Here is a 23,815-nt window from a genome sequence, read left to right on the forward strand (position 1 = left end):
CTTGCCAAATAATCTCAATAGTCTTACCCAAGCTCTAAAATTTTATTTTCTACAGTTCAAAGGTCAAAAATTGGAGGCACAACACACACATTTACACTAAACATAGATTTTCAGAATCACAGGCACTTGCTAATACTGGCATTTAACAAACACTTTACTCCTTCTAGAGGACTCCTAGTCCCACTTATTCCTTCTCTTACATCATGAAACTGAAAGGACATGGGCCAAGATACAGCTGAGGCAGGAGAAAAGGGGGTAAAAACCAAACACACCCACAAGGAATGGAGTCACAGTTACCTCAATGCCTATGTTAATACCCTCATCGCCAAATACTGAACTTATCCAATGACAAGGGAGGTTCTCCCAAATGTTCCCACAGGAGATCCAGAAATATAATATTCCTTACATGAATATTCAGACGCAATGCTGCGCCAATCCTCAGTGTGACTTCTCTACAAAGAGAAGTGAGTCACAGCTACTCAAGTTCAAAGCTAACAGACGAGGATACGACTACCTGTGTAAAACCAGCCTTCGTGCTACACTTGGCACACGACCCCAACCCCACGGTCACTGCACTAGACGCAGGAGGACAGAGCAGAAATAAAACGTGGGTTAATCTAGTGGGCAAGAAATGTGAAACCTTGTGCAAGTTATTTAACTTCCTGAAGCCTTAGAGAAGGCTTCCCAATCTGTAAAACAGTGAGTAGAAACCACTTCCTAGGTTGTCCTGCGATGCACTGATCACAGTGGCTGGCATACAAAATGCATAAATATCATCTATTATTGCTGAATTACTCAAATATATTCTTTAAATTATAATCAGACAAGAGGCTAATAAGTATGGTGGTCTCTGAGTAACTGTGTGACTCAAGAGGAAAAAGGTAAGAAACCAATTATATTTCATTCTGTACCTTTTTCAAATTTAGCTGTTTTACACCAATGACACATTACCTATTAAAAGATTTTAATTAAAAAAAATGAAATCTCAACCAAAATAAGAGACAGGGATCTGAAGCTCCACAAGGCCTCCTTCGTGAGTCTGCCAAGTCTGGGAAGGACGACCTAGAGTACCTGTCATCATTCCGGAACTGGACATGTGATCTGAGATAGATTTAGGGGTCCACATCTAGTCCCTACACAGGTGAATACTAACCTTTTAAACCTAAAAGGCCAAGCTTGCGGCACAGAGTTATCTTATTCTCTCCAATTTCAAACACTCAACTAATTAAAAACACGACCAGTTCTTTCCACTATAAAAGGTTTATACAATTTCACAGTTTTAATTCCAAACTATTCTGTTTAGTTACCCTCCCCCACAGAAGGTAAAACATCCAAACACTTCTTAATGAGGAAATTTTATTACATTTCAAGCTAGATCTGCCTAGCAACAAGTTATAAACTTATGTCACCCTACTCATGTTCCCATGGATACAGTCATGAACAGTACGGCGGCAGCTGTACAAAATCAGGAGAAGAACCCCAAGAGATTCATACTGAAAACTTGAATAGAAAACAATACTACAAAGGTAGGGATAATGCCCAGTACCCTTCCCATTAAAATTCACCTCTCCATTACCTACAAGTCCAAACATCCTTCTGCTAGAATCTCCCTCCTTAAACTGACCCCCAATCAGTGTTTCTGAAAAAACTATTAATAAGAATTCAGTAACAACATCCACATCAGAGCTGATACTGACCTTGGCCTATCTGTATATTCCCAGGGTTGGTTCCCATAGCTTTCTGATGTAGCAAATCTGTCAAATTGGCTTGGACACAAGGTGGAAACCCATTCAATACATTAAATCTATAATCTGAGGAAAGTTAAATGTTTTTATTGGTTTTTTAAACTAATATTTTTTTAAGTACTGATATTTGAAGTAAAAGAAGTACCTATTACAAATTGTGAAGACAATTACTTTAAATTTGGATGTTTATTTCCAGTTTTTAAACACTATAAAAACTATAAAAACTAAATTTAAATATACTACTACTAGAGAAAATAAAGAAATGTTCCCTCATAACAATGTACTTTGATCAAGTAACTTTTTCCCAAATTGTAAAACTTCTAACACAGAAAAGGCAAAGACTTTTCTTTAAACCATCTTTCTCCTAGCAATCTGATAAAAAACTAAGAAGTCCTAGAAGTCATAAATAAAATGACAAATTTGTCTACATAAAATCTAAAACTTAAAAAAAAATGTTTAACTTTTTTAAGAGTTAAACTCCTTACATCATCAAAATAAAAACATTTACAAAACTGGTGTCAAGGGCCTCCCTGGGAGCCTGGCGGTTAAGAACCTGCCTGCCAATGCAGAGGACGCGACTTTGCTCCCTGACTGGGAAGAGCCCACACGCCATGGAGCACTAAGCCCGTGCGCCACAACCACTAAGCCCAGGTGTCTAGAGTCTGTGCTCCACGAGAGAAGCCACTGCAATGAGAAGCCCACACACTATAACAAAGAGCAGTCCCTGCTCATCCCAACTAGAGCAAGCCTGGGCACAGCAATCAAGAGCCAGTGCTGTTATAAATGAATATATATCAACAGGCTAGCTCCTTTAATGTACAAACAGTCCTCATAAATGAGTCAGAAAATAAATCGGGCAATGGTCACAAATAGTACACAGAAAGAAAAAACAAATGATCCATAAATATATGTATACTTATATAAAAAGACTGATAATCATTCTTAAAATAAGGACACTTTCAAAATCTACAGGGAATGAGAACAGCCTCTGCAGAAGGCAATTTCGTAGTTTTCTATCTAAATTTGTATCCAACTGTTTCATTTCTAGGAATCCACTGTTGTATTAGTCTCTCAGTCCTGTCTGACTCTGCAACTCCATGAACTGTAGCCCGCTAGGCTCTTCTGTCCATGGGATTTCCCAGGCAAGAATGCTGGAAGGGGTTGCCATTTCCTTCTCCAGGGGATCTTCCCAACCCAGAGATTGAACCTGCATCTCCTGTGAGGCAGGCAGATTCTTCACCACTGAGCCACCTGGGTACCTACTGTACAGAGTGAACCTAAGTGAGCAGAGATTGCATATAGCAAGACAATCATGCAGAACATGTAACAGAAAATACTAGAAACAAGAATATGTTTATCAATAGGGTTAAATTATGATTGAAGGGAAGTGAAGTCACTCAGTTGTGTCTGACCCTTTGCGACCCCACAGACTGTAGCCTGCAAGGCTCCTCCGTCCATAGGATTCTCCACGCAAGAATATTGGAGTGGGTTGCCATTTCCTTCTCCAGGGGATCTTCTGGACCCAGGGATTGAACCCGGGTCTCCCACACTGCAGGCAGACTCTTTACCATTTGAGCCACCAGGGAAGTCAAATTATGATTAAATCTACACAAACACTACACAATCATTATAAAAAAAAATAGCTGCCTTTATCACTAATTTCTATATATGTGTGTATATACAGTCTAATAAATATATATTGCTTCAGTATTTCTACATATAGGAGATTTTAGAAATTTATATGGAGGAAAATTTTAAAGTTGGCATGAGAAAAACTAGAGACATGGGTCAGAGAAGGAGGACTTAGAAATTAAAAACAATAGCAGCACATGCAAAAAAAAAAAAAACCCACAGATTTTACTTTAAAAAATATTATATCTAAATATCTAAAAGGCAAGCAATCTGAGAACACATATTTGCAACAGATAACTGCTAATGTATCACATTGATAAGAAAATCATAAAAAACAATTCAATGATAAAAGGATGTAGAGACAATTCAAAAGAGTACAGAGAAAATGTTTACCTCTGGAAGCTGCAAACATTTTTATTAAACAAGGCACTTTTGTTTATTAATCTATTTGTCTAGTGCAAGCAAAAATATATACAACAAAACAGACTGCAATTTACTGCTGCTAGGCACTAGTATGTGCCTTCTGGAACATAGCCTGGCAATATATCTAAAGATCTTCAAAATGTTCATACATGGTGACCTAGTAATTTCATTTGGGGAAGCCACAGAAAAAAATCCAAAATACAGGGAACTGTTTTACATATATGGAGATTCATCTCAAATTGCTTATAAGAAAAAAAATTAAAACTGAATATTGAAATTAAACCTGAATATTACCAACAATAAAGATAGGGTATGTCTGATAATATTCTATTTCATGTACTGTTATCCAATTGATAAAAGTTTTGAAGACCATACACATAGAAAACTATTAATGTCATAACAACAGTAATAATGAGCTTACTTCTTGTCAGGTACTAAGCACTTTATGTACATTAATTCATTTAATAATAACGCCAAGACAATACTAATGGCACAAAGCATTACTGTTCGGGCTTGGTTTTTTTTCTTTTATTTAAGTCAGAAACCACTGAGAATTTAATGCAAGTTATCAATGCTGATATTTTCCACAAAAAAAGCACAACATTTTGCACACCACTTCAGAGGGTTCCTAGGTCCCAGGTAAAACACCCTGTGTGGTCAGCATGTTCACAACAGCGTAAGAAACAGGCGTGTGGAAACACAGGGCAATGCAGCCAGGCGGAGCCGATCTGCTCTGGACTGTGGGTCTCCATATCCAGTGGAAGACAAAGTACAGACCGGGTCTAGCTGGGAAGGATCTTTGTGTAAGTTACCAAGGTGGGGGGTGGGAGAGCAGAAGGGGTGATCCATGAGAATTTTTAAGTCAAACAAACCTGAGCTCAATCCAAGCTTGACAGATGACTAACTATGTAACACTGGGTGAGTCAGTCTTAGTTCCCTCTGGGTAAAAGGCCAGAGTTCTTCACAAGACTGCTATAAATGTACATCTAAAGGGTGTTCTATAAATGATAATCCTCTCCCTACATAATTACTTAACAATTTGAAAAATTAACATTATCTACCCCAAACTCAGGATTTCCCTGGTGGCTCAGTGGTAAAGAATCCACCTGCCAACGTAGGAGATGTGGATCCCTGATCCCTGATCCAGGAAGATCCCCTGGAAAAGGAAATGGCCACAATCCGCTGCGGTATTCTTGCCTGGGAACTCCCATGGACAGAGGACCCTGGCGGGGTATAGCCCACGGGGTCACAAAGAGTCCGACACGACTGAACAACTAAACAACGATGATGCCAAACTCATCTGAAAAGTGAACAAACTAACATTTCCCCTGAATCTCAACATACATGAGTCTGTCAAGCACATCAAAGTTCACTAGTCATCCCAGTTACCTTTCTCCCCTTCCTGCAAGTAGACAATAGACAAACGGCAATATATAAACTTAGCCTTGACCCTTACTACAAACACAACTAGTGTCAGAGCTGCCTCATCATTAAAAATGTAACTAGAAACACACTGTGGAAAGAATCATAAATACCAAAACATTTGGTGTATACTACCTGAAACCCTCTGCCCCCAGTGGCAGAAAGCAGAGCGCTTCACTTGACCACAGTCCACTTTTCAACTTGCTGAGCAAAAAAGAGGTCTCCCAATTACTCAAAGCTGCAGAAACCCGGTTTGGAGAGGCTGGTTTTGTTCTGGTTTTTACACTCCAGTCAGGGCTAATAAAGAGGCTATTACACTGCATTCAAGCCTAGAATCTTCACTGACATGCCCCCGTCACCAGCTGGGGCAAGAGAGCACAGGGCATCAGGAAGCCCCCCTCGGGAAGTCCGCCCCTCCCCAGTGAACTCCAGGGGAGGCAGGACGGCCCCCAGCCCGCACTCTGCAAGCACAGCCATGTGTGGGCGCACAGGTGTCGGTGCGAGACACTCTGGAGGCGCTTCACATCAAAATGGGGTCTTAAAGGTCACAGCTCAGAACTCTACCTTCTATTATACAGAAAAACAATATTTTTAATTTTAGAATTTTCTTTTACAGAAGAAATATTCTACTGAGCACAAGTTCCATTTTGGATTGCAAACTGACATTCCTTCAAAGTACAGAGAAAAAAGAACTCCACCCCACACAGCTTTCTGGATTCCACCTGGCCCCAGACCATGGGGGAGCTGCGGGTGCACCCGCTGTCCTGTGGGCACCAGTAACAACCTCCTACCAGGTGAGAGGGAGTTTCAGAGCAAACAGACCTTCTGAGATCCTCTGGTTAACTGCAGAATGAAGCTCTATCTTATGAAAGGATGAGGTTCCAAGTTATCATGTAATGTGAAAAGGGCACACAGTCAAAATCAATCTTGAAAAATACCTCAGGAAAACTCCCCACTGGAGGCTAAAAAGCAAAGTCATCTCAGGAAGCGTGAAGCCTTCACTGTCAAAATAAGTAACTCCTATACTCACTCACTGAGCACCCAAACAAAGTTGCTGGCTTGTTATTTAAAAGTCATGTTCCGCTTAGAACATGAAGCCCGAACTTCACATGGTCACACGTCGCAGTGAGTGAGAGCGTCCCCAGGCTGAAGGTGCCCCAGCTCCTGCCTCCTCCGGGCGCAGGCACGACTACGATAATTCCATGTGCGGGCGGGGCCTAGACAGCTTCAATTTATATCCACCAGTTCAACACGATCTTTAACAGGCCGTGGTTCACTCTCAGAAGTAGTCTGGACTAGTCTACTACCAACGAACCTGCTCCACGCCTCGTGTAGTGAACTCACAACTCATCTGGGCTGGTCCATGACCCATGTTAAGCAAGCACATGTGACAGGACTGACGATGTGCCAGTTTGGGACCTACAGGTTAAAAAGATTACCGATTTCGGGGACTTCCCTGGTGGTCCAGTAGCTAAGGCTCCACACTCCCAATGCAGGGGGCCCAGGTTCGATCCTGGGTCAGGGAACTAGGTAGGATGCCACGTGCCACACAGTGTGGTCAAAAAACAAAATAAAGTAAAAACTTATAATGTTTTTTATAAAAAGAACTGGCAATTTCTGCTTCCTCCTTCTTGGAATGCTTGCTATGGGGAGCCCTGAGGCACTGCGTAAGAAATCTCACTGTCCCAAGTCCAAGCCCTGCGGCCGCATGGACGAGAACACAGTCCAGGGGCCCAGCCCCTCAGTGAAGCCGCCAGATGACACCAACCCCAGCTACTCCCAGACAGCAGCCACATGAGACACCCAAGTAAGCCCAACAGGACAGCTATCCAGGCTCAGCAAGACCATTGTGAGCTATAGCTTAGAGGTTTGAGTGGTTTGTCACACTCTTCTGTAATTCCTTGTGGAATACTCCAGAGGCAGGTGGAGCTGATTTGATAACCTGAGCCAGAAACGGCAGGGTCTTTTGCGATGGCAGTCACCACTTGCTGTCTAATCTCCTGGACAAGGTATGAACCTGAGATCCAGAAACCTAACATAACAGGTAGACGGGCCCAAGAAGATCTGGGAAGGCTAAAGCTGAGAAAGACTTCAAGGTTCAGTTACTGCTCCACTGACGTTAGAGAGGATTCCTGACTTCCAGTGGAATCTCAAACACCTTGAATATTTATCATGATGATGGCTGAAATGCAACAAATAGCCTGCCCAAGATTTCTAAATTCCTGCATGCCACAAAACAAGATGACATCTCTACTAGTTGTCAAGAAGATAGGATCAAAATCAAAGTACTCCAAGTTGGGTTCTGCCACTCACCAACTGAGACCTTTGAGCAAGCTGTTTAAGCTCTCTAAATCTCAGTTTCACCATCTGTACAACAGGGATGATACAACTTGTGTTGCAGGATTTTTTAAAGGATTCAATAAGATCATGTCTGTAAAGCGCTTCAGCAGTGTTGGTTCTTACACACACATGCACACACACACAGAGCTAGAAACAAAGGTGAGAAAGCTGGTAATGTGCCTTCAGAATGATATCAGCTCTTTCACAGTTAGACTACTAAAGACATATCTAAAAAAGACATATACAAAAGGCACCTACAAGCCAATAAAGGTATTCACTGTTGAGAACTCAAGCTTGAAACCTGTATTTTGTAAACTCCCTGGGAAGAGTTTCTGTCTTTAAACAAAAAGAAAGTTGCTAAGGGGAGACAAATTTGCACCAGGCACTGTCCCAGAAACTGGGGTATGAAAAGCAACTAGATTGAAGAGCTCTCACCTCACAAAGCTCACCCTTCTAGCCGAGGGAGTCAGACAATAAACAAAATAAATTAGGAAGTATGTCTGATTAACGAGTGTCAATAAGAAAAAAATAAGGCGAGGAAAGGGAACAGGAAGCAGCTGAAACGCTTAAGACAGACTGACCCTGGAAAAACTTCAGTGAGAATGTGGTATCTCAGTGCAGAGGGGAAGAAATAAGGCCATGAGCTGTGGCTCATGGATTAAGGGTTGAGGGGAGGCAGAGGAACAAAAATCAAAGTGAATGCAGAGACCCTAAGGCAGGTACGTCTCTGAGAGCGGTCAGGAAACAGCAGGTAGGCATCTGTGACAGGGGTGGAGCAAAGCTGGAGCTGAGGTCAGGGGCGACAGGGGCCAGATCTCAGAGGGACTACCAGACATCCTGCTCTAGATGTCCCGAGAAGACGGGCCAGGCCAGAGGGTGCCCAGATCCTGGGCACACATGCCTGTGGCTCGTCAGGGAGGGTGTGCTTCCAATGACGTTAACACTTGAATCGGTAGGCTGAATAAAGCCTACCTATTATGAAGACTGCCCTTCATAACCTGAGTGGCCTGCAACCCACCAGTTGAAGGCCTGAATTGAACAAAAACACTGACAACCTGACAACTTGAGCTGGTTCTCAGGCCTCTGAACTGGGGCTAGAACTTGCACCGTCGTCTCTCCTGGGTCTCCAGCATGCTGAGGGCATGTCTTGGAACTTCTCAGCCACCAGAGTCACATGAGCCAATTCCCTGTAATAAGCCATGCAGATGTGGACAAAGAAGGTTCTCCTATTCATTCCATGCCTTTGGAGAACCCTGCCTGACCAGACTTTAAAAAGGATAATCTACAGGGTCTCTTGGGGATAGACAGGTCAAATAACATGAGGACTGCAAGCTGACCACTGGATCTAGCAACATGGAAGTCATTAGTGATGTTATGAGCAATTTTAGAGGAATGGGGCCTAAATGGAATGTGTTCAAGAACGAATAAAGGGATAGGAAAGAAGAGAATATAGACAATTAACTGCAAGAGGAATTTAAAAAAAGGGGAGAAATAACAGTGTTTTATAGCCTACTGAGAATGGTACAATAGAGAAGAAAAATCTGATAGCATTATATAAAGAAGAATAACTGGAGTGAGTCTTCGAGTATGAAGAAGGTCGAGTGCATGTGAAGAGGTGGTGGTCTCGACCAGGAGCATAAACACTCACAAGACGAGGCAGAGAGCCAGGCACACAAGTGGGAGGGGCACATATGCCCATGGGAGCCTGTGGACGTTTCCTTCCAATTGCTTCAGTTTCTTTCCCAGTGAAATAAAGGAAGGATGGGGAAGGAAGAACTGGAAGGTTTAAAGTGAGATATTTAAATACTGTTCAGGAGAGTAACTAGAGTAAAACAGAATGTAACCAAGAATTGGCCTGCTTGAGTTTGGTGATCATGATTCTTAAGTCAGACTAGTCACTAAGCTTTCTCAGCCACTCTTCACTGTGCAGACACAAGCAAAGGATAAGCAAGAGGCTGGATTAAACAGGCCATGACAGACGCAGCTGTGCCCTTCCCCCAGACCCCACCTCCCAGCTCCAGCTGCCCTACCAGTCTGCCACGGCTCGCAAGCTTCACATGCTCACAGAGCCCCCCATCCCACACCCAACACCCCAGCTGTCCCCACCTCCCCCAGGGGTGAGGGTTGGGCTTTGGTGGGCTTTGTTCTGTCCACTGTAGCACAAGCCACACCAGCTCCAACACCCAAATTCAGCTGCTTTTCCAGCAGGTACTTGAGGAAGCCAAGAGACAAACCCCAATGCACAGAATACTTTAGACCCTGGGAAGCAACTCTGACCATTAAGATACAGGAGACCGGAAGGAGCCAAGGCATGTCTCCATGGTCCTCCGCACACCCCGCCCCGGGAGTGTTCTCAGAGGTGCTCTGGTTCTCTGGGGACTTTCAGCATTGCCGAGCAACCAGCTAAGGTTCTTGTGAACCAGTGGCCAGCTTGGTAACACACCTTTTCGTATATGCTTTCTCTCCTTCTCTGCCTCACTTTCTTTTTTCCCTCTTACTCTAACTTCACATGAAGTATTAGCATATAAGCTTTGTCTTATGCTCTCTTTTCTGGCAAATCCAGGCTAAGACACAGGTTTTGGCTTAGCCAAGATTATAGATGAAACCAGAAGAGCACAAGTGAATAGGAGTAGAGGATGTATTATAACAACCAACTGCGGAACGTAAGTGTACAAAACCATGACAATGCTCAAGGAAAGGTGGCAGGATCAAAGAACTGAAAGTCATGATGGAGTTGAAGTCTGTAAGAAATGGGATGTTGGAAGATGTGAGCTAAAAAGATCAAGAAGGAACAGTCAGACTGCTAAGTTTGATACTAAAATGACAGAGGAGTTTCAGATGATGATAATCCAAGGGAATGGAAAGAGAGGGAAGGGCAGAGAACAGGAGACCTGAAGAGGGGTCAAGGAACTAAGAAGCTGTGGTGCTTGAGGACCAGGGTAACTGCAGTGTAACCACTGCCCAGTCACTCACAGCAGCTCTGAGATCAGTTATCTTCAGGGGTACAGAAATCACAGAGGACTACAGACATTGGACGGTACTCAGCGACAGAAAGGTAGAAGCTACTCCTGTTCTAGGGACAGACTAGTAACTCAGACCCCACCCACTGAGGATAGTTATGAGAAACTGAGCAAAATATTTAAAACATGGGCTTGAAGCAAAAAGACAACTGACAAGGTAAGGTCAGAATGCAGGAGAGACAGGCTTAGGGAGGGAAGTCCAGCCACTGAGGTCACTTTTTCCCCCAAGGTTGTTTGCCAATTTCACAGGGGACCATTGAGAGACTGGGTAACGCGTCTGACAGGCTTATGGAGCTAGGGCAAAGACACCAGACTGCACCAGCACTGCACCGGGGAGAGAGAGAAAGACAGAGGTGAGTAAATGCCCATTTCCTGGCGGACACTCCAGCAGGCTAGACTCCAGGAGTTAAGGATGAAACTGAGGAAAACAGACCTTCAAAGGGATTGCAGCTTAGCTCTGAACCATTTCAACTGGCTCCCCTGAAACTGGATTAAGGTGATTCCAGGGTGCTCATGCAAATAAGACATTATCCTGGACCTCAGATTTCTTTTATAATCAATTTTGCAAATTGCAAGTTTGATACAAAACATGCAATAAAAAAATGACCAGGCATATGAGGAAAAAACACAACATGAGCAAAAGACAGAAAACATATAAAATAGAAGCAGACCCACAAGCATTCCACATATTAAGAGTTACCAGATTTTAAAATAACTATACTTACAATGTTCCAGGAGATAAAAAACAAAATATACTATTTTAGCAGAGAACTAGGAACTATTAAAAAAAAAAGAACCAAATGGAAGGTCTAAAATTAAAAAAAGACTATACAACTGAAACCAAGAACTCAATGGATGGATTTAAAAGCAGACAGAGAAAGACAAGTTAGACTAAAATATGTCAAATGAAGCCCAAAGATATTAAAATTTGAAAAACATGGACCAGAAGCTAAGAGACAGGGATACAGAACATATATGAAACTGAAATTCCAAAAAGGAAGAGGAGAATGGAAGAGAAGCAATAACTAAACAATAACTGAGAAGTTTCTAAAATCAATGAAAGACAGCAAGCCACAGAAGCCTAAGAATTCTGAGCAAATTTAAAAAAAAAAATTCATATCTAGGAACATCATAATAAAATAGCTGAAACAAAGAGAAAAAAACTTAAGTCACCTAAAAAAAAAAAAAACATGACAGGTTACAATTATACTACTTTACTAAAAAAGAAGACAAAACACAGTGAAATACTTCTAAGGTACTCAAGCCCAGTAAAAACAACCTTTCATAATAAACCTGAAATAAAAACATTTTCAGATAGATTCATCACTAGCAGGCATAGTCTAAAAGAAATATCATAGGATATTCTGCAAGCAGAAGAAAAAGAAACCCAGATAGAAAATTACAAGACACAAAGAAACGAAGGGCAACAAAAAGGGTAAACATGTGAATAAATCCAAATGAAATAACTGTGTAAGAAAACTGTTTCTCACAGGAATTAAAACATGTAAGACTTAAAATATAAAACCACCAAGGCACACAGGGAGCAGAAAGGGGTAACTGAAGGGGTCCTTCAAGAGGGTAAAAGCACTTAAGTTTACACCAGATTGATAAATCAAGCACGTGAAAACTGTAATCACTAGGGGAGAAGATTCTGGGAAGATGGTGGAGTAAGCAGCACAAGGAATCTGTCTCCCCAACTAGACCACAACTGCACTGGCAGAAGCGGGTGTGATGGAACTACCATGAAACGCTGGGGTCTACTGAAGGCTTGCAACTTCTAGAAAAAGACTTGGAAGGCACACTGTATTAATTTCAATTTCAGCTTTTATACCTGCATCCCTATGTTCATAGCAGCACTATTTGCAATAGCCAAGACATGGAAACACATGTCCATCAACAAATGAATGGATAAAGATGTAGTATTTATATAAACGGAGCATTACTCAGCCATAAAGAAGAATGAAACAATGCCATATGCAGCAACATGGGTACAACTAGTATCATCATACCAAGCAAAGTCCGAAGGAGCAGGACACATAATAACATGATATCAACTTACATGCAGAATCTAAAATGTGACACAAATGAACGTGTCTACAAAACAAAAATAGACTCACAGATGTGGAGAACAGACTGCGGCTGCCAAGGGGGAGAGACGCGGCAGTTGGATGGACAGGGAGTTTGGGGTTAGAAGATGCAAACCATTATATATAGAATAGATGAATAACAAGGTTGTACTGTACAACACAGGGAACTATACTCAATATCCTGTGATAAATCATAAAGGAAAAGAATATAAAAAAAGTATACATAACTGAATTACTCTGCTATACAGCAGAAACAAACTTTTTTTTTTCCCATTTATTTTTATTAGTTGGAGGCTAATTACTTTATAATATTGTAGTGGGTTTTGCCATACATTGACATGAATCAGCCATGGATAGAACAGCATCGAAACATGTATATTATCAAGGGTGAAACAGATCACCAGCCCAGGTTGGATGCATGAGACAAGTGCTCAGGGCTGGTGCACTGGGAAGACACAGAGGGATCGGGTGGAGAGGGAGGTGGGAGGGGGGATCAGGATGGGGAAACAGTCAAACTTTTCAAAGTCAAAGACAGAGATTCTCAAGAGAGAGAAATGACGCATCACATCCCAAGGATTCTCAGTAAGATCACAGGCAGATTTCTCATCAGAGACTCTGGAGGCCAGAAGACAGCAGGTCAGTATACTCAGAGTGCTAAAAGGAAAGACCCATCAACCAAACACCTTGTATCTGGCAACACTGTTCTTTAAATCGCATTAAAAAGGAAGGAGATTCTGACATATACGACAACTTGAATGAATCTTGAGGACATTATGCCAAATGAAGAAACCAGTCTCTCTCGAACACACACAAAACAACCAAAAACGGTATGATTCCATTTATATGAGGTCCCTAGAGTAGTCAAATTTCAGAGAGACAGAAAGTAGAGTGGTGGTTGCTAAGGGTTTCAGGGAGGAGGGAATGGAGTGTATTGAATGGGTTGAGTCTCAGTTTTACAAGATGAAAAGCATTCTGGAGACTGATGGTGGTGATGGTCGCACAACATCATGAATGTATTGAATCTCCTGAACTGTGCACTTAAAAATGATTAAAGATGGTAAATTTTCTATTACGTTTATTTTACCACAATAAAAATATTTGGAATCCAAAATTAAACCTCTGGGGTAACCATTAAGAGAATAGTATTCTGAAAAAGAGCATGTAACTACCAAGCTAGGGAGAGGGTAGAATAATAATAAACACAAAATGCAAAAGAAGATCAAAGGAACAAGAAAGAGAACAAGTGGATCAAATAAATAGAAAGCTTTGAATCAGTAGATTTAACTACAGATATATGAGCAAATCGGAGAAGGCAATGGCACCCCACTCCAGTACTCTTGCCTGGAAAATCCCATGGACAGAGAGAGGAGCCTGGTGGGCTGCAGTCCATGGGGTCTCTAAGAGTCGGACACAACTGAGCGACTTCACTTTCACTTTTCACTTTCATTCATTGGAGAAGGAAATGGCAACCCACTCCAGTGTTCTCGCCTGAGAATCCCAGGGACGGGGGAGCCTGGTGGGCTGTCGTCTATGGGGCTGCACAGAGTCGGGCATGACTGCAGCAGCAGCAGCAGCAGCAGCAGCATATGAGCAAATACTTAAAAGAAACTGTGAACAGTACTCAATGTCCAATGTAAAAGCAAAGATTTGCTTTTAAGATTCGGATAAAAATGTGTATAGACATACCTAAAACATAAGAAGAAAGAAAGACTGACAGCACAAAGATGAAAAAAGTTACTATGCAAACACTAATGAAAAGAAACTGGCATAAGTATACGGATGAGGCAAGACGCATTTGGAGAGGGAAGGAGTGAAGCATGACGAGAGGAAGGAGAGACACTCCGCCCTTTGGGGTTGGCTCCTCCACAGCAATCTTGGGAGAGGCAGCAAAAAGCAGTAGTGAGTGGTATAATCTTTGACATCACATTCACTGTGGTGTTTTATGGAAGAAAAAAAAATGGTACAGAAGTGGTAACACAGAACAAGGAAGACATTCCTACTTCCAGGTGCAGTGACAGGGGGATGTAGGGGGAAAAGCAAGGTCCACTTGAGAGGGCTGCAGGGAAAACGGTGTCACCAGGAAACCAAGCTGCAGTAAGAACAAGAAGGTGAGGCACGTCACAAAAGAACTGAGGATCGGGGGATTCTGCTGCTGCACCCTGAGTTTAAGGCTGAATATAAAAGTGTCCAGAGACGGTCAGCAGTGTGAGATAGGATCAAAAAGAAGATACAGTCAGAGAGCCCACAGAACGGCAGAATGCTCTAGGAACGCTGGCCTTCCTGGTGACTGATTACTAAGGAAAAAAGCACATGATAAGATCAATACCAATGGCAGAGCGTGACAGAGACGCTAGGAGCACTGAGGGAGGGGGTGGTGGGGTGAGGATCCGCCAGGAGCACCTGAAGTTCTGGGGCTTCCTCTGAACTTCTGTTGAAGCCTTGAGATTATCAGGGTAGCCATCTCACTCTGAGCACAGGAACACTTTCTTGATCCCCTGAAAAGGGCTGGGACTCTGACCTGGGACTTTAAAGAGCCAATAAATCTCTGGCAGCTACTATCTCTGAGGGTTAGTCTCAGAGGAAGAAGCAGATCTGGTTATACAGCCCTCCCCCAAATCTACCTGGGGAGTTCCTAACAGCCCAAGACCCAGAAGAGTTTACACTGTCTTTAACAGGGTTGTTAAACACAATTATCCTCACAAAAGAAAATGTTACTTTTCTATCAAAGGAATGAGGGTAAGGACAGTTCACCCATTCTGCGCCTTTGTACTGCATTCATTTTTTTAATTCAAAAGATTTGTGCTCTATGCCAACGAGGTGCTCAACAATGTGCTAGACTCTGGGGATGCAGCAGTAAACAAAGACCTGTGTCTTCATGGAGTTTAAATTTTACAACAGATATTAAGCAAATGTATACATTTATGTTAGTAAGTGTGATGAAAATAAGAAACAGTATACCAGGATAAGAGTTTCCCAGGTGGCTCAGTGGTAAAGAACCACCTGCCAATGCAAGATACTAGGGTTCAATTCCTGGGTCGGGAAGATCCCCTGGAGAAGGAAATGGCAACACATCCCAGTACTCTTGCCTGGAAAATCCCATGAACAGAGGAGCCTGGTGGGCTACATACAGTCCACAGGGTCGCAAAAGAATCGGACATGACTGAGCATGCACACACACATTACAGAAAGCACAAAGGACAAAGGAACATGTTTTTAAAAAAGCACAGGGATGCAATGAGAAAACCTGGAATGAGGAAAACTCAGCCAGACAATCTAGTGGTTTTCTACAATTAGATTATGAGAGAAATAAAAAAGAAAAGGGGAAATCTAGATATTAAAATTCATGTGTGTGCTTTTGGCCAACATGGGAGTAGCAGAGACCAGAATTACTCCCCTCCTTGAAAAATCCAAACAAATATGAAACAATGGTCTTCCAGACAATGCACATCAGTGATACCTCAAAGATGGGAAACAAAAAAGGTGAGCCCTACTGCTGTCCCAGCTTCCTGTTCTGAGAGCTTCCATGCCATGGAGCCAGGAGAATGAAGTAAACCGTTTCAGGTAGCTACAGAGATGGCAAATATACTTATTTTTAAATGTTCAATATCATCTGTCAGTAGGCAAATGTAAGCTAAAACCACAATACGATACCACTACATACACATTAGAATGTCTAAAATTAAAATGACTGACCATCCCACATGTTAGAAAGGTTGTGCAACAACTGGTACTCTCATACACTGCTGGTAAGAATGCAAACTTGTATTGGATAAACCCACTTTGGGGAAGTTTGCAGTTTGTTAAAAACTTAGGTATACAACTACTATATGATTTCATTCCTAAACATTTACCACAAGAAAAGGAAATACATGTTCACACACAGACTTGTACACGAGTATTATTCATGCATGCTCAGTCGTGTCCGACTCTTTGTGACCCCATGAATTGTAGCCCGCCAGGCTCCTCTGTCCATGGGATTTTCCAGGCAAGAATACTGGAGTGGGTTGCCATTCCTACTCCAGGGGATCTTCCCGTACCATGTATTGAACCTACATCTCCTACACTGGCAGGCAGATTCTTTACCACTGCACCATCTGGAAAGCCAAGGTCATCACCACCTACCTATAATTTCTTTTAATAAAATACATATAAGGGGGAACATATATTGTTAAGTATTACTCTATCATTCTGGAATTTCTAAATGACACATACTATTCAAACTAATATTTTCACAGCCAAAAGATGGAAATAACTCAAATGTCCATCAAGAGGTGAGTGAATAAAAAAATTCTGGTGTCTCCATACAAGGTAATACGACTAACCAATAAAAATTAATCAAATGATACATGCAACAAGGTAGATGAGTCTCAAAATAATTATGCTGGAGGAAGCCAGATGTCAAGATAGTACAGAAGTTGAGCTTCCATTTATATAAAACAGAAGAAAATGCAAACTAACCTACAGTAACAGGAAGCAGATGAGTGACTGCTTGGGGGAGGACGGGCAACCAGCAGGAATCACAAGGAATGAGGAAACCTGGCTGTGGGGTGATGAACATATTCAGTCTCTTGACTGTGGTAATAATTTCACAGGTGTGTATATATGTCAAAACTAATCAAACTGTACACTTTAAAAATGACAGTTTACTGAGTGTCAATTATACCTCAATAATGCTATTTTTTTTAATGCAACATGTGCATCATGTTTGAATGCTGGTCTAAACAACTGTTTAAAAAGAGCTGACTGGAGATTTAATCACATGAAGGAACAAACATTATTTTTACTTAACTGTGCTATCTGTGGTTATATGCTTGCTGATGCTGTTGTTGTTGTCTTTTACGTTTAAAGACAATTATTTTAGAGCAGTTCCAAGTTGACAGCAAGACTGAGAGAAGGATACAGAGATTTCCCATATACTCTCTGCCCCGACCCATGACAGCTCCTCCCACTCAGCACCCCACCGGAGCGGGACATCTGTCACAACTGACAGACCTGCCCTGACACATCATAGCCACACAAAGCCTGGCGCGCGCCAGGGCTCACTTCTCGGCCGGACACTCGAGTCTGCACAAACGGGTAACAGCAGGTGTCCATTACTATGCATCGGACAGTGTTCTTTCTCTGCCCTAAAAATCTGTTCTGCCTAATCATTCCTCCTCCTACTCTAACCTCCGGCAGCTACTCATCATTTTACTGTCACAGGATATCATAAGAGTTCAAAGAACACAGTATGAATCTAGACTGTCTGTATTTTAGAGACAGCATACTTACAGATGGATAGCAGGTAGGTCAAGATAGGCCTTATTGAGAATGTAATATTTAAGCAAAGATTTGAAAGACACAAAGAGGATAAAAGTTACAGTAGTAGTAACACAAGAACCAGACTAAACAGGTCTGCTAAGGCCACTGTGAGGTTCTGGGCAGTAAAGAAACATGCTGACTTACACTTCAGCATGTGGAAGCAGAAGACTTACTGGAAGGCAACCTCACTAATTCAAGTTACAGATGATGGCGTACAGGAGGACAGCAGCAGTAGAGGCCAAGAGGAGCTATCTCTTCTCCAGGCTGGCAGGGACGGCCTGCAGGCAGGGATGGGAAAATGATACAGGCAGTTCCCACCCTCAATGGGCAAGGAGAAGGCAACAGGAAAGTCAGTAATTACCTAAAGAGACAGAAGTGCTATAACAGACGTAAATCCAAGGTTCAACAGGAAGACAGACAAGGTAGACCCAAGTTAGAGGAGACATGGGAGGACCGTCCATGAAAATTCCCCATAAATGTTGCCTGACTTATGTGCAGGTATCTCAACCTCAAAACGGCTACATTCTCTATTGCCAGAATGGTACCACCAATCAGCAAGTCACTTTGGCCAAGACTCCATGAGCTGTCGTCCCCCCGTGCCGCATGTTAAATCCATTGTTCCAGTCTGTCTACCGTAACCGCTTAAGAGCTTGCCAGCACATCCTCATCTCCCAGCCACCCTCACAACATCCCCTCACCACTTAACTCCAGGAGGGCCGGGTGTGCAGTCTGTTCACAGTGCCAGCAGTGTCTGGCATGTAGTACATGCTCATTTACGAGTTTCTGAATAAGTGGTCTTCTCTACCTCCCATTAATTCATTCCCACAAGCTCTCCTCATCACAATAACCAATGATCTGTCCAAACTGGAATTACATTTACAGCACTCTGTGGCTTCAAGTTCTCTAGTCTTTGAACTTCACTGGTGGTCCAGTGGTTAAGAATACACCTTCCAAGGCAGGGGACGTGGGTTCCATCCCTGGCCAGGGAACTAAGACTCCACATGCCTCAGGGCAACTAAGCCCGCCAGCCCAGCACAACTACTAAGTCCCCATATAGCAACTAGACCGGCCTGAGCACCACAATGAAGAGCCTGCATATGGCAGCTAAGACCCAACACTGCCATAAATATAAATAAAACATTTTTTAGAAAAAGAAGTTACGAAACGAATTTTCAAAAACACACATGGTCAACACCTGTGACACAGTATTATTTCACAAAAATATTACACTACTGCCTCCATAACACAAACGTTAGGAGGGGAATTTTTAAGAGAAGTCTTAAACGGTTATTAAAACTCATTTAATTTTGCACAGCAAAGGGAACTACTGAAAAACACAAAAGGACAACGTATACAATGTGAGAAATTACTTGCAAATGATGCAACCAACAAGGGGCTAATGTCCAAAATATACAAACAGCTCATAAAACTCAATATCAAAAAAACTCAAAACCCAAACAACCCAATCAAAAAATGGGCAGAAGACCTGAACAGACATTTTTCCAAAGAAGAAATACAGACGGCCAACAGACACACGAAAAGAGGCTTAACATCACCAGTTATTAAAGAAACGCAAATCAGAACCACAGTGAGGTAACTCCTCACAGCAGTCAGAATGACCATTGTCAAAAAGTCTACAAATAACAAATGTTGGAGAAGATGAAGGAAAAAGGGAACCCTGGTACATTGCTGATGAGAATGTAAATTGGTACAGCCACTATGCAGAACAGTAGGGAGGGTCCTTAAAAAACTAAAAATAAAACTATCATATGATCCAGCAATTCCGCTTCTGAGTATATATCCAAAAAAAAACCCCAAAAACACTAATTCAAAAAGATAAATGGAAAAAAAAAAAATGCACACCAATGTTCACAGAAGCACTATTTTGGTACAACAGCCAACACATGAAAGTAACTCAAGTGCCCATCAACAGACAATATGATTAAGAAGATGTGATACACACACACACACAAGAATATGAGTCATAAAAAAAAAAGAATGAAATATTGTCATTTGTGGCAACGTGGATAGACCTAGAATAATATTATGCTTTAGTGAAATAAATCAGACAAACTGTATTATACTGCTTACACATGGAATCTGAAAAATCAAATAAATGAATGTATATGCAAAACAGAAACAGACTCACAGATACAGAAAACAAACTCACGGTTACCAAAGGGGACAGAGCAGAGCGGGGGACAAGTCGGGGTGTGGGATTAACGGACACGAAATACTACATGCAACACAGAGTGACAACGGGGACTCACAGCACAGCTCAGGGAGCTGTGTCCATTGTCTTACGACAACTTACAACGGGGTACAACGGGCAAAGACACTGAATCACTGTGCTGTGCATGCAAAACTAACACAGTATGGCAAACCAGCTCTAAGTAAAATAAAAGAGGCAGTTTCTGGCAGCCTAGTGATTAGGACTCCACGCTCTCATTGTCATGGCCCAGGTTCAATCTTTGGCTGGGGAACTAAGATCTTGCAAGCCACACGATGCAACCAGAAACAAATAATAAAATAAAATAAAAACATTTAAATGACATTTAAAATAAATTCCAAATCGGGAATGACTACTAATAAGTACAGGGTTTCTTTGGAGGTGATGAAAACAAAATCAGACAGTAGTAATGGTTGCACAACTCTGTAAATACACTGAAAATTGCCAAATTGTACACTTTAAGAGAGTAAACTTTATGGATGTCAATTATATCTTAGTAAAGCTATTATTTAAAAATTAAATAAGCTCCTCAGCTTAGCACACACAGCCTCAGTGATCGGTCATATGCCTACCTCTACAGTCTCTCCTTCCACCATTTTCCTGATTACCTCCCCCAGCCTCAGTCAGATCAAACTTCCTCAAAAACATCACATCTCTCAGCCCTGGAGAGCTCCCCTTCATCTACCCTTCCAGACCGACCTCACGGTCACCTGGGGAAAGCCTTCCCCTCCACACTGAACACCACCCCACCCTCCCGCCCCCAGAACACAGGCACACCTATATTACACAGCACTCACCACACCCCAGTCAAGGCATTTTATGACTACTGGATCTAGGAAGTATCCAAATGTCTAACATAGAACTTAATTTTCTATAATGTGAAAAATTTACAAACTTCAGCCAAGAAAAAAAAAGTGTTTTTATTTATTTGGCTAAAGATGGCTGTCAGACAATACAGGACTCAGTAATATTTCTATTGTTTTCTACATGTTCAAATTCTCCATAAGCAAAAAAGCAACTCATCAATGTTTAGGAAAACTATGCAAGTGTAAAATCCTGTAAGAGAGAAAAATTAGTGTTTTCAAACCACCAGAAGTAAAAGCAGTCCATCATTTTTTCACACGAGCTCCTTAAAATAGTACAAAAGTACAATGGGTAAAAAGCTAGACAATACACATGTCAGAGGGGAATTATGTTCCTGGAAAGCTAAAACTAAAAAACACCTAATTACATCTCATCCTGCTTTTTCCAGAGCATAATTCCAATTTCATACATGTTCTTAAATTGTTTTTTTTCCTTCACAATTAAACACAGTCCACCAGTGAATGTGTCCAACTGAGGCTAAAGCTGCATGTTTTTAGACTGCCTAATGATCATTAGCCTGTCTCATCTGCACCAAACTTTCTAGAACTTACACTTCAAATCATTGGTATTAACACTTTCACTTTGCTACTGCTACTTGTTCACATAAGACAGAAAGTGTGATTTTAAAACTTTTTTACAGCAATAAAACTCTTACTTTTAAAATTATCTAGAAACTTAAAATGCAAAACTAAATAAAAGCTCAGTTATTCCAGTTTAGACCCTGCATTGGCAGGTAAGGGCCTGCATGCCCACCCCCAACCTCCACCAACAACACTGTACAGAATGGTAATGCCATGGAAACTGACCTGCGGCCACACAAGCAGAACACCAGCAAGGCCTCAGAATGAGAGTTCATCAGTTATACAAACCCTAATTCAGTTCAGGAGCATCAATACATGGCATATGAAAGCGGCAGATGTTCAAAATCTAAAAGACATCAAGCTGAAAATGACTAGGAAACAATAAAAATTCTCTAAGAAGGGCTTCAAAAGGAAATACCAATTTTATTACAAATACTCATTTTATTACATCCCAGCAAGATGGCTCCTCTGTCCATAGGATTTTTCACTCAACCTGGTGGGCTACAGTCCATGGGGTCACAAAGAGTCAGACACAACTGAATGACTAAGCACAGCAAAATGGAGATCTTACACAGTCCAAGGAGATATTTTCTGAATTACACTTTTCAAAAATTAAAGTATACATTTCTCTGAAAAAAAAAATTAGTTCTTAACTAGGGCTAATAACTTTTAAAGCTAATTTTTAATAGTTTTAATTTACACTAATAATTTATTTTATAAAGAATAGTGAACTCAAAAAAAACTATCCTGCTTTGGAAAATTCTGGGCTAGACTCATCAGATTTCAATGAGTAAGCAGTTAGTCTGAACACTTTGTCATGGACACTGAAATGAATAGTGGCTATATAAAAACATGAAATTTTAATATCCTGGTTTCTGAAAGCATTATTATTATATTTACAGAAGGCTTTCATGAACATAACACTCAAAAGTTTAAAAGCTATAACACACCAAAGCAATCTTCAGAAAAAAACATCAAAACTGAGAGTATCATGGTCCCTGATTTCAAACTATATTACAAAGCCAAAATCATCAAAACAGTATGCTACTGGTCCCAAAAAGGACACACAGAAAGATGGAACAGAATATAGAGCCCAGAAACAAGCCTACATTTATACAGTCAATTAATCCATGGCAAAGGAGACAAGAATATACAATAGGGAAAAGACAGCCTCTTCAATAAATGGTGCTGGAAAAATCTGGCAGCAACATGCAAAAGAATCAAACTGGACTACTTTCTTTCACCATATACAAAACTAAACACAAAAAGAATTAAAGACTTTAATGTAAGACCTGAAACCATACAACTCCTATAAGAAAACACAGGCAGTCCACTCTGGTGACTAGAAGGGATGGGGTGGGAGTGGCTGTGAAACAGACGACAGGCATAAAGAGATACAAATCTCCAGTTTGTAAAACCAAACCTCCAGTCATGGGGATGTAATATGCAGCATAAGGTGTGTGGTCAATAATATTGTGAAAATCCTGTATGGGGACAGATGGTTACCAGACTTATACTGGTGATCATTTCATAAGAAGTGGAAAAGTCAAATCATTATGCAGTATACCTGAAACTAACATAACATTGTACATTAACTATATAGCAATTAAAAAAAAAAAAAAGCCCTAACAGCTTTAAGAAGAAATGAAACAGATTAAGAGTAACAGATAACATATAAATGTGTACTAATATTTTCTTTAAAAAAGTAAATATAACCAATTCCTCTACTTTTCTTTTAAAAAAAAAACCCAGACTTCTGTTTCCAGCTAAGGTGGGATAAACCAGATTTATCCTATCATTATAAACAACTAAGGGCTTCCCTGATAGCTCAGTTGGTAAAGAATCTGCCTGCAATGCTGGAGACCCTGATTCAATTCCTGAGTCAGGAAGATCCCCAGGAGAAGGGAAAGGCTACCCACTCCAGTATTCTGGCCTGGAGAATTCTATGGACCATAAAGTCCATGGGGTCGCAAAGAGTCAGACACAACTAAGCAACTTTTACTTTCACTTCACTTTCACTATAAACTAAAGATCAGTCAAATCTACAAAGCGATAGTCCTCAAGACAGCGGACATCAAGCAGCAGAGCACAAGGAGCCCTGAGAGGTAGGAAACACGGGAAATTCTACAACTGCCCCAGCTCACTGCCTGGAGAGAGCTCCCAACTGGCA

At 41.4% G+C, this 23,815-nt stretch overlaps 1 protein-coding gene across 3 annotated transcripts in view; it reads right to left on the bottom strand.

The window, feature by feature from the left end:
- Nucleotides 1-23,815, bottom strand: part of RCOR1 (REST corepressor 1) — a 118,253-nt gene that overhangs the window by 80,967 nt on the left and 13,471 nt on the right. The gene's annotated exons all lie outside the window — the stretch shown is intronic.

Source organism: Odocoileus virginianus, chromosome 16 (genome assembly GCF_023699985.2).
Source record: "Odocoileus virginianus isolate 20LAN1187 ecotype Illinois chromosome 16, Ovbor_1.2, whole genome shotgun sequence".
Lineage (NCBI taxonomy): Eukaryota > Metazoa > Chordata > Mammalia > Artiodactyla > Cervidae > Odocoileus > Odocoileus virginianus.